Source organism: Tupaia chinensis, unplaced genomic scaffold, assembly GCF_000334495.1.
Source record: "Tupaia chinensis unplaced genomic scaffold, TupChi_1.0 Scaffold000494_1, whole genome shotgun sequence".
In the NCBI taxonomy this organism is placed as follows: domain Eukaryota; kingdom Metazoa; phylum Chordata; class Mammalia; order Scandentia; family Tupaiidae; genus Tupaia; species Tupaia belangeri.
In genome coordinates this window covers 228,613-240,107 of record NW_006160006.1, presented here as the reverse complement: position 1 = coordinate 240,107, position 11,495 = coordinate 228,613, and the positions used below count along the sequence as shown (strand labels likewise).

Here is an 11,495-nt window from a genome sequence, read left to right as displayed (position 1 = left end):
TAAAGTCTTGTCTTCAGGGTATTTTGGAATGTACAATGCATTATGGCCGACTGTTACCACTCCGCACAGTGGAACAGTGGAGCTTAGTCCTCCTGTCCAGCTGAGCTTCTACCCACTCACTGACATTGTCCAGCACTCCCCTCACTTTCTAATCTCTGATCTCTGTAAGGTCCACTATTAACAAGGCATTACTTATTTAATTTTATTTATTATTATTATTTTTTAATCTCTTCTAGGGCACATGCACAAGAGAGATGGGGAGGGGTGAGAGAGAGAGAGAGAGAGGAAAAGTGAGAAAGCTTCTAGGTCTGGGACTTGAACTGTGGTCCACCACGTGGAAGTCCAGTGCCTTAATCAGCACACTACCCAGTGGCTCCTGCGGTCAACTTTTTTAGCTGATCTCTGGAAAACTGGATATCCACACGCAGAAGAATGAAACTAGACTAGTTTCTCACCATACACACAAATCAGCTCAAAGTGGGTTAAAGACTTAAATGTAATGCCCCCAAGTTTGAAACTACAAGAAGAACACATAGACGTGATTCATGACATGGGTCTAGGCAAGGATTTCGTATATAAAACTTCCAAAGCACAGGCAACCAAAGCAAAAATAGACAGATGGGATTACGCAAAACTAACCAGCCTGTGCACACCGAAGCAGCCCACAGAGTGAGTGGTTTTGAAAGGCAGGAAAATCCTGACTCTCCCATAGATGAGGCCACTTTGAAAAGTTATTGAAAATGGAAGTAAAACGAGAGTTTACTGGTGGAAAAACTTTGAAATCCGTGTATAGTTTTTTCATAATATGCATTTCCCACGAATCGTTTGGACTCCCTGTACTAGCTGGACAGGGTTCTTAACACCCTTGAGCCACATTTGTAAAGTGGGCACGTTAACCAAAGTCCGTGGCATTGTTGTGGTCACGAAGGAGTCCAGATGGAATGTGTCGTGCCTGGCGGGTGGTGTCCGACACCCCCTCCCTTCTCCATAAGAGGACTCAGGTCCAGTTGACCACGGCCTTCCATAGCGCCCTGCGGTTCGCTTCCTGTCATTTTCCGTGAGGTTCTTCCCCTCCTGCCCCATCTCTGTGGGGTCTGGGTCGTGCTTCTGCTGTCCTGCGTCTTTTCCACTACCTCTGGAGGAACTGCTGGGGATACATGCACTTTCCTGAGCAGCAATAGGGGATTTAGGCTCGACAGAAAGACAGAAAGAGACAGACAGAAAGTGAGAAATCATCCCCTAGGGAGATGGCCAGACCATAATCCCTTCTCCTCCGTCCTCCTCTTGCGATCTTGGGCACGCACGCACACGTGCCTGGCATGAGTTTTAGGCCCAGTGTGAGTTCTGTGTCCACTCGAACCGCCCTGGGCAGAACCATCACGCCAGCTGCTGGTCCAGAGAGCAGGGTTTCCATGAGTTCTTCATGAGGAAGCGGGAGGAGCTGAGCCAGCCTGTGCCTGCTCCAGGTGGGCCAGGAGGGCCAGGACCAGCCGCTTGCAGGTGGGATGCGTGTGTGGCCGACGAGCTGCAGACATAGTCCTTTTCAGATGCCGAGTGAAAAGTGCAAATGTGATTATTAATGCTCACATGGAGGTAGGAGCTGGCGGTCTATTTGTTCTCATTATTAAAACAGATGTGGTTTTGGATTATTTACTTAGATGGGGAAGGCTGTTCATTGCGGCTCTCAGTAAAGACCAAGCCAGTGATTCAGCCTCAGAGCTGCCCCCTGCGTGCTGAAAGAGAAAAGAAAATTTAAATGGTTGAAAATGAGTCTGTGAGATTGATCTGAAGCCAAATTATAAACCCGTTTCAACTGTTGGGCCGCAGACTCCCAGGTGACATTATTTGTTAAGGATGGAGAACAGCTCAGTCAGGCCCGGTGATTATTCTCTGCCTTTCTGCAGGCTGACTGCAATTCCATTTGGACATGGATTCGTTAGCCAGGTGGAGACCCTCCTGCTCCTGGGAGCAGAGGGGGCAGCCACGTTGGAGCTGAGCCAGAAACTGGCCTGGGCCTCAGTCCTGTCCCAGTGAACCCACAGTAAAATGGGGCGACAGTGCGCCGAGGCCAACCAGGCCGGACTGCTAGAGCCATAGGCCCCGTATTTCTGCTGACGTCCTTATGGTCGGGAGAGGAAAACTTCAATCTCAGTCACCAGAAGGCGGTGGTCCTGGAAAGGAGGGAACCAGCCGTCGGCAGACCCCAGTGGCTTCCCAGTCTTTCCTGGGGCCTGTGCAGACAATCTGGACCTTTATTCCTACATGTGAACTGGCAAGAGGAGTGCATGTAAATGTGTGTGTATCCATGTAAATGGGCGTGCACTTATGGATGTATTTGTATACGTGTGTATTTACATGTGTGGATACATATGTGTGTGTATAAAATGCTATTACTTGCATTAGAAGGACAGATGGGATAAACTCACAGGAACTCACAGGACAGATGGGATAAACTCACAAGGGGACTTGTGGGGAGTTGATAGCAGGGAGCATTATTAAGGGGACTTAGGAAGACCTTAGTCCCTTTCTCGGACATTTTCCACTGAGCCTTAGTGCAGTCTTGCAGTACCGCGTCCCCATCCTGGCCTTAGGATACCTTTTTCCTTCCTAAAAGGCTAAGGTGGTGGGACCCAGGGCGGCACCCCTGTCCCCGCCATGCCTCCCTTGGAATGAGCCAAGGCGCACGCAGACAGGGGCCGGGGCTAGCGCTCTTGCTTGGGGATGTGGCCGCAGCGGCGTCCGCGGGACACACCCCCCTTCCCGGGCGCTCGCGATCCCTGGGCAGCGTCCTGCGGCTCTCGGGGCGGTGCTCTGCGCGGCTGCCGCGCACATCCGCACCTCCCGGCGCTTGCAGAGCCGCGCGCGCCCCTCGCTGCCTCCAGCCCTTGGGAAGCACGTGGAGTCTCTTGTAAGGATTTTCTGCCTTTTTACCATCTCATTCCATGGAACCATTTTTTAAGTGGCGGCGCGGAACGCAGTCTTGCAGAAGGGCGGCGCCTTCAGGCCAGAGCGGACTGGGCAGCCCAGGCGGCGGTCCGGGGCGGCGGGGAGCAGGTTAGGGAGTGCGGGCAGCCGGCAGCTTCCTGGGCAGCTCGCAGCTTCCAGGGCGGCTCGCTCGCTTGGCTGGTCCTTTTCACGTGACAGCCAATGCTTTGCCTTCGCCCTCTCCCACAAGGCTCTCACTCTTTCAACCTCGGTTATTATTACTCATTTTCAAAGAAATACTTGGCATTTTACTCATTAACTTCACCGAGGGATGTCATCAGCTTTGTATTTTATGTACTAAATGATTAATTTTTTTAACCACTTTTAAAAATTTGAAATGTAGAAATTTACAGGGGTTACTTCCTATTTACATTGGTATTTGTATCGATCTATTTGTTTTCTATTTTAGATCCTTTTCCATGGTGAGGAGAGAAGCCAAGAAGTTTTCACCCAGTGGGGAATGATCTAGTTTCATCCCAACGGTCTTCGCTTATACTTCCAGGTAAGTGCCCCCGCTACTGTAAAGGACTCAAGAAACAAACCTTTGTGTGGGCCACCCGCGTTCTGGGTATGCTGCAGTGTGCTCACTTGGGTTTCACTGTCAGTGGTTTGATGAACACAAGTTGTCAGAGCAGGAGTCACTTGGAGGCTCTGAGTTTCTCTGTCTGTAAGGCTGTGCTCTGCATTTCCCCTTCCCGGCTCTGGTAGTCGGCTCTGACCAGTGCCAGGCACATACCTATTGATAGAAGAGCTACAGTTCTTTTTTTAAAAAAAAGTTCTCTTAAATGGAAACGTTTATCCTCCCTTTGGAAGTTGGGAGAATGTGTTAAGCGTTCCAGAATACCCACCCTATAATCAAATGGGTACCATAATTTTGACCATGCTACAAAATAATTAGTTAAATAAAGTGACTTAGAAAACTAAAGAATGACCTTTCTTTCTAGCTTATAACATCTCTGGGGTATAGCCAAGCACTCTTTGAGAACACTACTCTCATGGGTTACGTGGTTGGTTTTTGTCCGAGGACAAATGTAAATCTCTGGAAAATGGTTTTAGTTCTGCTCTTGTAACCAGTAATTTTGAGATTCTCTTCAGTAAGATATTTTATTGCATCTGTCAAGATGAAACTTGGGCAAAACCCCCCCCCCCAAAAAAACAACAAAAAAAAACAACTAAAAACACAGCAAGGACCTTAGGGACATCATTATCGTTGAAATGCAGCGGTACGGTATGGGAAGCCGTGTCTGCGGCTCCTGTCTTCAGCAGAACGGTACCTTTTCAGTTTTCTCTAGAAATGACTCTACAGACAGGACACTGAAAAGAGGTAACTGTGGTTGGCACGGACGTGTCTTCAAAAACTCCTTTCGCCTTCCCTCGGCATTGCATGCATATCTGTAGAGTTTGCTCATGGTTTTGCATTTTTTGTTTTTAATTGTGTTATACTGATCAAAACAGAAGAGTGGAAGTCAAAGAATTTGATTTGATCTGCTTCTGCATAAACACACTGCCTGTGGAGTGTGTGGGGCTTTATAGGGGACTGCATTTGAATTGCTAGTCATAGAAAAAGGGAAAACGACATCGGCCGAAAGTTAGTAATACAAACAAAATTAACTGGGATAATTCTTCACTAGTTCTCTTTTCAGTAGAAAGTCAAGTGGCTGAAAAGCCCGAGTGATTCAGGGCTAAGTTGAGGGGTGCCTGCAGCTGTCTGTGACGTGTTATGTCCCTGAGAATGACTGGGGTGCTCTCAGAGACCACAGTGTCATCAGAACAGCACACAGAACGTGACTGTTAAAACCTTCCGGTCATATTAGAAAAGAGCGAACCCAACACAGTGGAGAGGCAGTCAGAAGCTGCTTACGATCTGCCCGACACACTCAAAGCTGTGGGATGTTTATGGTCTAAAGCGAAGGCCTTGGGGTGCCAAGATGGCGGGAAGCATGGCAGGGGGGCCCACAGGCAGGGGCACTCAGCACAGGCTGGATTGGAGAGGCCATCATTAGCACCGCTGAGTCCCAGTACAGAGACAGGGGAGCTGAGAGGCCCCACCAAGGCAGCCCCGGCTCAGGAAAGTCACCATTTTCTGGAAACTGGTCCTTACTTTTACAGTCAGGCCTTGAACACCCTGAGTAGTGGCCTTCACTGGACCCGCAAGGCACCAGAGCGCAAGTCAGAGAGTGGGTGGGCGTACCCCCACTCTGGCAGCCAGATCCCCACGTGTGCTTGGTGACATGGAGCCAGACAAGGACAGTCATTGTGTGACACAAGTATTCAGCAGCATTAGGCCGTAGGGTTTGCAGTTAAGATGGCTGTGTCCTAACCCTGTCCTTCTAGAGCCCGGCCTACCACTGTTCCTTACGTGAACCGCTGCTCACTGTGTTTTTACCTCTACCTGATTTCTTTTTCTTCTTTTTTGAGATAGCATATGACGTGTGTGTGTGTGTGTGTGTGTGTGTGTGTGTGTGTGAGAGAGAGAGAGAGAGAGAGAGAGAGAGTCCGTGAGGCAGAGAACCCTTGACAAGGTCTTACCAAGCCACAGTCCCCTTTCTCCAGTCCTGCCCTTCCTCAGGATTGTGGGTGCTGGGTCCGTGCACCTGGTGTTTTCAGGCCAGCTGGCCCCATCTGGCTTCCAGCCTTGCAGGGTACTTGTGTTACCGCTGTGTCACGTGGGCCGGGCCACTCCCTGGCCATCTCCTGCTTCCCCCTGTGCTGAATGTAGCCACATTCCCACGTCCTTAGCTCCTTTTCTTCTGCTAAGGGAAGAGACGCTGTCACCTCTCTGTGCTTCCCTCGCTCACCTGTGCCCTGGGGCCCACCCACCCTACCACCTGCTGTCCGTCCCGTCCTGCCTGCTGAAGCCAGGCTGGGCTCCACACTCTTCCTGCTGCCTGGGGTACTTTCTTCTCTCACTCCCAGGGGTCTCCACTCCTCCTTTGGAACTCTCCTCCACAATATCCTACAATGAAGTTCCTGCATAGGCGTCTCTAGTCTCAGCAGCGCCTGGCCCCTCGGAGGCCCCTCATGAGAGCATGAATGAAGGAATGAGTGAAGTGAGTAAAGGAATGTCTCGCTCCCGAGGCTGCCACCTCCTGTTCAGCGCCTTTCACAGACTTGTCCTGACACGAGTCACCGCATCATTGTCACTGTTTGCGTGACAGTCTCTGAGCCACCCGAGGAGGGTGCAGACTTGTCCTTCCTCATTCTGGGCCTGGCGCCTCCAGTAGCACCCAGGGAACAGAAACGAAACTCATAGGCCTGGAACATGGTAGGCTGTTAGCTGTCCTCTGAGTCCCTGAAACATGACAGCCAAATATCATAGAATAGTGGCTCATTTGTTCTTTTTTTTTTGGAATGAAGAAGATAAGAAAACAGGTGTAACATCCCTAATCTGCAGGTCAAAAAATCCAAAGTGTCCAATATCTGGAACTTTTTTGAAAAGTTTTTTTTTTTTTTTGAGAGATTTTTGCTATAGGGTGCCTGTGCTTGCTGAAGAGACAGAGAGACAGAAATTGAGAACTCATCCCTTCTCCCAGGAGGATGGCCGCACCTTGATCCCTTCTCTTCCCTTCTCCTCCTGGGATATTGGGTATGCATGCATATGCACCTGGCGTGAGTTTCAAGCTACTGAGTCCAGAGCTTGAACCACAGTCAGCCCTGTAGGAGTTCAGCACCTTACCCACTACGCCACCTGCAGGCCCCTAACATTGTTTTAAACTCATGTTAGAGCAGATGCACATATGCATGTCGGGGGGCACTTTCCACTGTGTTCAGCCATGTCACGGTCCCCTCCCCCCTGTCCTCCTGCCCGCCAGGATCCTGGGTGCACAAGTAAGTGTGGCATGTTTTCAGTTAGACTGGCCAGGGTCTTGAACCACAGCCACCATGTGGCTTCCATTTCTGCAACTGAGTACGCTACTAACTGCACCACAGAGGCCAGGCCTAAAACTGGAAGACACGAAACCCGATTTGGAAAATCCTACCCCTGACCTCATGCGATGGATTGTAGTCAAATGTTGCAGCTACAATAATGTATAAAGTTACCCTGTGCTGTTCGTATAAGGTGCCTATGAGACTTACGTGAATTTCCTACCTAGATAAAGGTCCCATCCTCAAGAGATCTCATATCTCTGTGTGCAGATAGTCCAAAATCTGGGGGGAAAAAATCCCAAATCCCAAAAACTTCTGGTTGCCAGCATTTCAGATAAGAGATACCTAACCTATTATAAAAAACCCTGGTGCAATAAGTTGGTGGCAAGTTGCTCATATTGTAAAACCAGGAGAATTAAGTAGAATGGTTTATATTTTTTATACTGTGGCCTTTTTTTGGACATGATTTAGACTTTTAGATTATTTTGAGAGAGACTTTTGCTATAGGGTGGTTGTGGTCACTGGAGAGACAGAGAGACAGAGATAGAAAAGTGAGAAATCACCCCCCACTGGGGGTAGGGAGATGATCGCACCACAGTCCCTTCTCCTTCATTCTCCTCTCAGGATCTTGGGCATGCATGCACACATGCCTGGTTTGAATTTTAAGCCACCAGGTCTGAGACTGAAACCTTGGCCAACTACGGGAATCCAGTGATGTAACCATTATGCCATTCGCTGGTCCCCCCTTTGAAATATTTTTATTTAATGGAATAAAATGTGACATAAAATCTCTAAGCCTTTGATGAGTGTTGGCTTTTACCGATTTGATTTTAATGTGTACTCCTGAGCTGCAGTGTGTTCTCAGCGGAGGAGGCCACTCCCGGGGACTGGCACCAGAATGGGTACCTGGTAATGCAGGCCTGCGTGCCAGTTTTCACCTTTTCCCGCTGCTTGATACTTAATGAGGTCTCCTTTCTCGGCTTTCCTGCCCTGTGGTGGGGCTGTGGGTATTGGGCATCCTCTTCCCAAGTCGGTTCCTCCCTCTAGGCCTGCACTGCAGCGCCTCAGCTCCTGGCCTCCTGCTCCTGGATGCGTCCTGTTTGCAGTTGCTCTTCCTCTGTCCTCCCCAGGCTCTCCTGTCTTCCCTGGTTCTCATCTCAGGGCAGGGGTGTTGGGAGAGCCTTTTCTGAGCCCCAGCCTGGAGAGCAGCTGGGCTATTTTTTCTCTCTCTCACCTTATTTTCTCACTGATTTCTAACTATTTTTAGCTGTTAGATATTTATCCTTTGGCCATCACTGTCATCAAAGGATGTCTTACCTCTGCCCTTTTTGCATCCAGCATATGTTTTTGGGGTACATATTTGTAAACAAATGTTTGAATGAGTTCCTGGGTCTCTGAAAACCCTCATCAGAACCCAGCAGTGGCAGAATGTTTATTTGCTGTGCATTTGACAGTGCACCTACCCTCTTTACTTCTTGCTTTTCTTTTCTTTTCTTTTTCTTTTTGACACTTGTATTTTCTGTGCCACCATGGAAGTGAGGATCCTGAACCGAGGCAATCTGACTTCAGCATCCATGCCTGCTTTTAGTTAAATGAGTTGTTTAAAAGTAGATCAAAGAAAAGAAATTAAAAAAAAAAAATATGGTGGAGGAACCCTAGTGTCTGTTGACAGAGGGGCAGATGAACAAATGTGGTATGTCTATTCAGTGGATCATATTCAGCCTCACAAAGGAAGAAAATTCTGACACCTACTACCACACAAGTGCATCTTGGGGACATGGGGACATTCTGCTAGGTGAAAGAATCCACTCATAAAATGGTAAGTACCGTATAATTCCACTTAGATGAGATCCCCAGTCGAATTCTTTAGAGAGAGAGAGTAGAATGCTGGTCGTCAGGGAAATTAGTGAGAAGGGGAATGAGAGGGAGGAAGATTGGGAGGAGGCAGCTGGTCAATAGAGGGAGTTGTTTAATAGGTACAGAGTTTCAGTTTGGGAAGATGAAAAAGTTGTGGAGATTGGCTGCACGACACTGAATGTACTTCACACCACTGAACTGGACACTTAAATGTGCCTGAGATGGTCAGTTTTATGTTACAGGCTATTTTACTGCAATTAAAAATAAAAACAAAAAGCCGAGGTTTGCATTTATAAAAGTAATTATTCCTTTAAAAGTATAAAAGCTTGAAAGGAATTTCTTTGATTTTGAGACTTTCCATTCTTTAAGTGAGCTTTATTTTTCTTTGGTTCAGATTCTTAAATCACTTTTTACTTAAAAACCCATCATGTATGGAAGTCAACAGTATTTACAGTGGTGAGCTCTCTGGAATTTAATTTTAGACCTTGTTATTCCTTTTCTATTGCCTATGTTTGCAGTTAAAATCGGATTCAGAATTGCCTGTTTCCTCACTTGTTTTTCTTCAGCAAAGATAATAGGACCTTATTGCTCATCCAGAGGTACTTGTGTGACACGTGAAAATTGTGCTTATGATTCAGAGCAGCAGTGCTCGCTCTGGTACAAGCAGAGTTTGATCTGATTGCTCCTAAGAAGCCAGCTACTTCAGTCTCCCATCCCCATCCCATTAATGGACCTTGCTTGTGAAAAATCACGACTCCAAACTGTAGAGAACACTCCGGTGCTTGAAAGCGTGCAATTTCCAAATGTTCCATCAACACTTAGGAAGCAGAGCTGTTACACAAAGCTTCTGCCCCCAATGTAGTGTCTCTCATGGAATTTAAAATCAATCTCGAATCACGTCCTCTTAGAAACACATTAGCTGAGCAGATAAAGCAGGAATCTGATGCGGTTGTGTGTGCAGGTCCAAGGTGAGGGCAGGAGAAAACCACAAAGGGAGGTTGGCAGAGGAAAGAGCCGTCACCTTCTGGAAGCTTGCTGTGAGCTGTTACTCAGATCTGCAAACATTACAGACATGACATGAACTGTTCAAAATGTTCATTAAAAATGGAATTAAAGTATGAGTTTGTTTGGTGCAAAAAAAAAAAAAAAAAAGAAAAAAAGAAATCATGGCCTGGTGGCCTGGTGGTTAAGGTGACTGGATCCCCTATGGCCAACTGCACAGTTCAAATTCTGGACCCACTGGCCTGAAAAACACGCCAGGCACGTGTGTGTGTGCCCAAAATCCAAAAAGGAGGGAGACAGAGGAGAAGAGACTGCAGGGTGACCCTTTCCTGGGGACAACGCTTTCTGACTCCGGCCCACTCCCCCACATGCATCCCATCTCTTTCTGGTGAGTGCACCACCCTCTGACAAATATTTAACCACAACGACAACAAAATTGAAATCTCTGCATAGTTTTATCATGAACTTTTTGAAGCATCGTCATAGAATTGAGATTCTCAGAAGAAATAAAATTTATCACTGCTACTGGGCAAATACCTAATCCAAGTCAATATTTTAAGTTCTCTTCTAACGTTTCTTATAAATACATGCAAAGTCTGTTAGACTTTCAGTGCACTTTGTCGTTATCAAGTGTCCATTCTAGGTCTGGAAGGTCTCTGTTGAAGGTCTCAGTCATCCATAGGGAAATAGGAAAAATACAGTGTTGTTGGGACCAGCAGTTAGCGTAATGGCTATGTCACTGGACTCCCATGTAGTCCATCACAGTTCGAGTCCTGGACCTGGTGGCTTAAACTCATGCCAGGCACATGTGTGTGCGTGCCCAAGATCCCAAGAGGAGAATGGAGGAGAAGAGATTGCGGCATGGCCATGCCCCCTGGGGGTGCTGGGCATGATGTCTCGCTTTCTGCCTCTCTGTCTCTCTGTCTCTTTCTGTCTTTCTGGTGAGCACACATGCCCTATAGCCAAAACCTCTCAAAAAAAAAAAAAAATAAAAAGAAAGAAAAGAAAAATACAGTATTGTTTTAAAAGAGCTAATACTCATTTTAAAGGAATAACCTTTACTTTGCAGTTCTGAACATTTTTCTTGTATATTAATTTTTAAAGTTTATTTATTTCTTGAGAGAGAGAGTGAAAGAGGGAGAGAGAGAAAAAGAGAGAAGCATCCCAATGGACTCTTCCCACTGACCCACCTCCGGGCTCAGTCTCAGCCATCCCAGGTCCCAGGCATGTGCCTACACCAGTGAGAACAGGGGCCTCCAGGAACTGAACCCAGGCCCTTCCCTCGTGGCTTCAGCATCTCAGAGCATTGCCTTACCGCTGTACCACTGCAGCTGGCCACTTCATTAAAATGGAAAAACATCTTTTCCTGTAGGATAGTTAATTAACATTAATGTTGGTTCATTTCTAAAATTTTATTTATTTGCAAAATAAAATGTTGGATATTATTCAGCATTCTTCGTTGCAAGAAAACAGAAATCAGGGTCAATAGGTGGTATGGTGGTTAGGCACTAGACCCCCCCCCCATTCCAAAGATGGTTCAAGTCCTGCATCTGGAGGGTCTGAAAATCATGCCAGGCACATATGCATGAGTGCCCAAAATCCCAGGAGGAGAATGGAGAAGAAATTGCAGAATGGCCATCCCCTCGGTGGGGGTGATTTCTGACACTCCCTCTCACTGTCTTTCTCTGTCTCTCTGGTGAGCTCGTGTATCCTATGGCAAAAAAACAAAAAAGAAAAAGGAAAAAAGAAAGAAAGAAAGCAGAAATTGAGAGGCTAACTTCAGC

General features: G+C 47.2%; 1 protein-coding gene across 2 annotated transcripts in view; it reads left to right on the top strand.

Moving 5' to 3' along the window:
- The window catches only part of CSGALNACT1 (chondroitin sulfate N-acetylgalactosaminyltransferase 1), a 248,109-nt gene that overhangs the window by 92,868 nt on the left and 143,746 nt on the right, over positions 1–11,495 (top strand). Inside the window, exons 1-2 of one of the 2 annotated variants that reach the window (XM_006156434.2) lie at positions 2,799–2,908; positions 3,395–3,487. The gene's annotated coding sequence lies outside the window, so the exon portion shown is untranslated. Of the gene's footprint in view, positions 1–2,798; positions 2,909–3,394; positions 3,488–11,495 lie in introns of those variants that run through there. The other variant, XM_027774926.1, reaches the window with a different exon arrangement.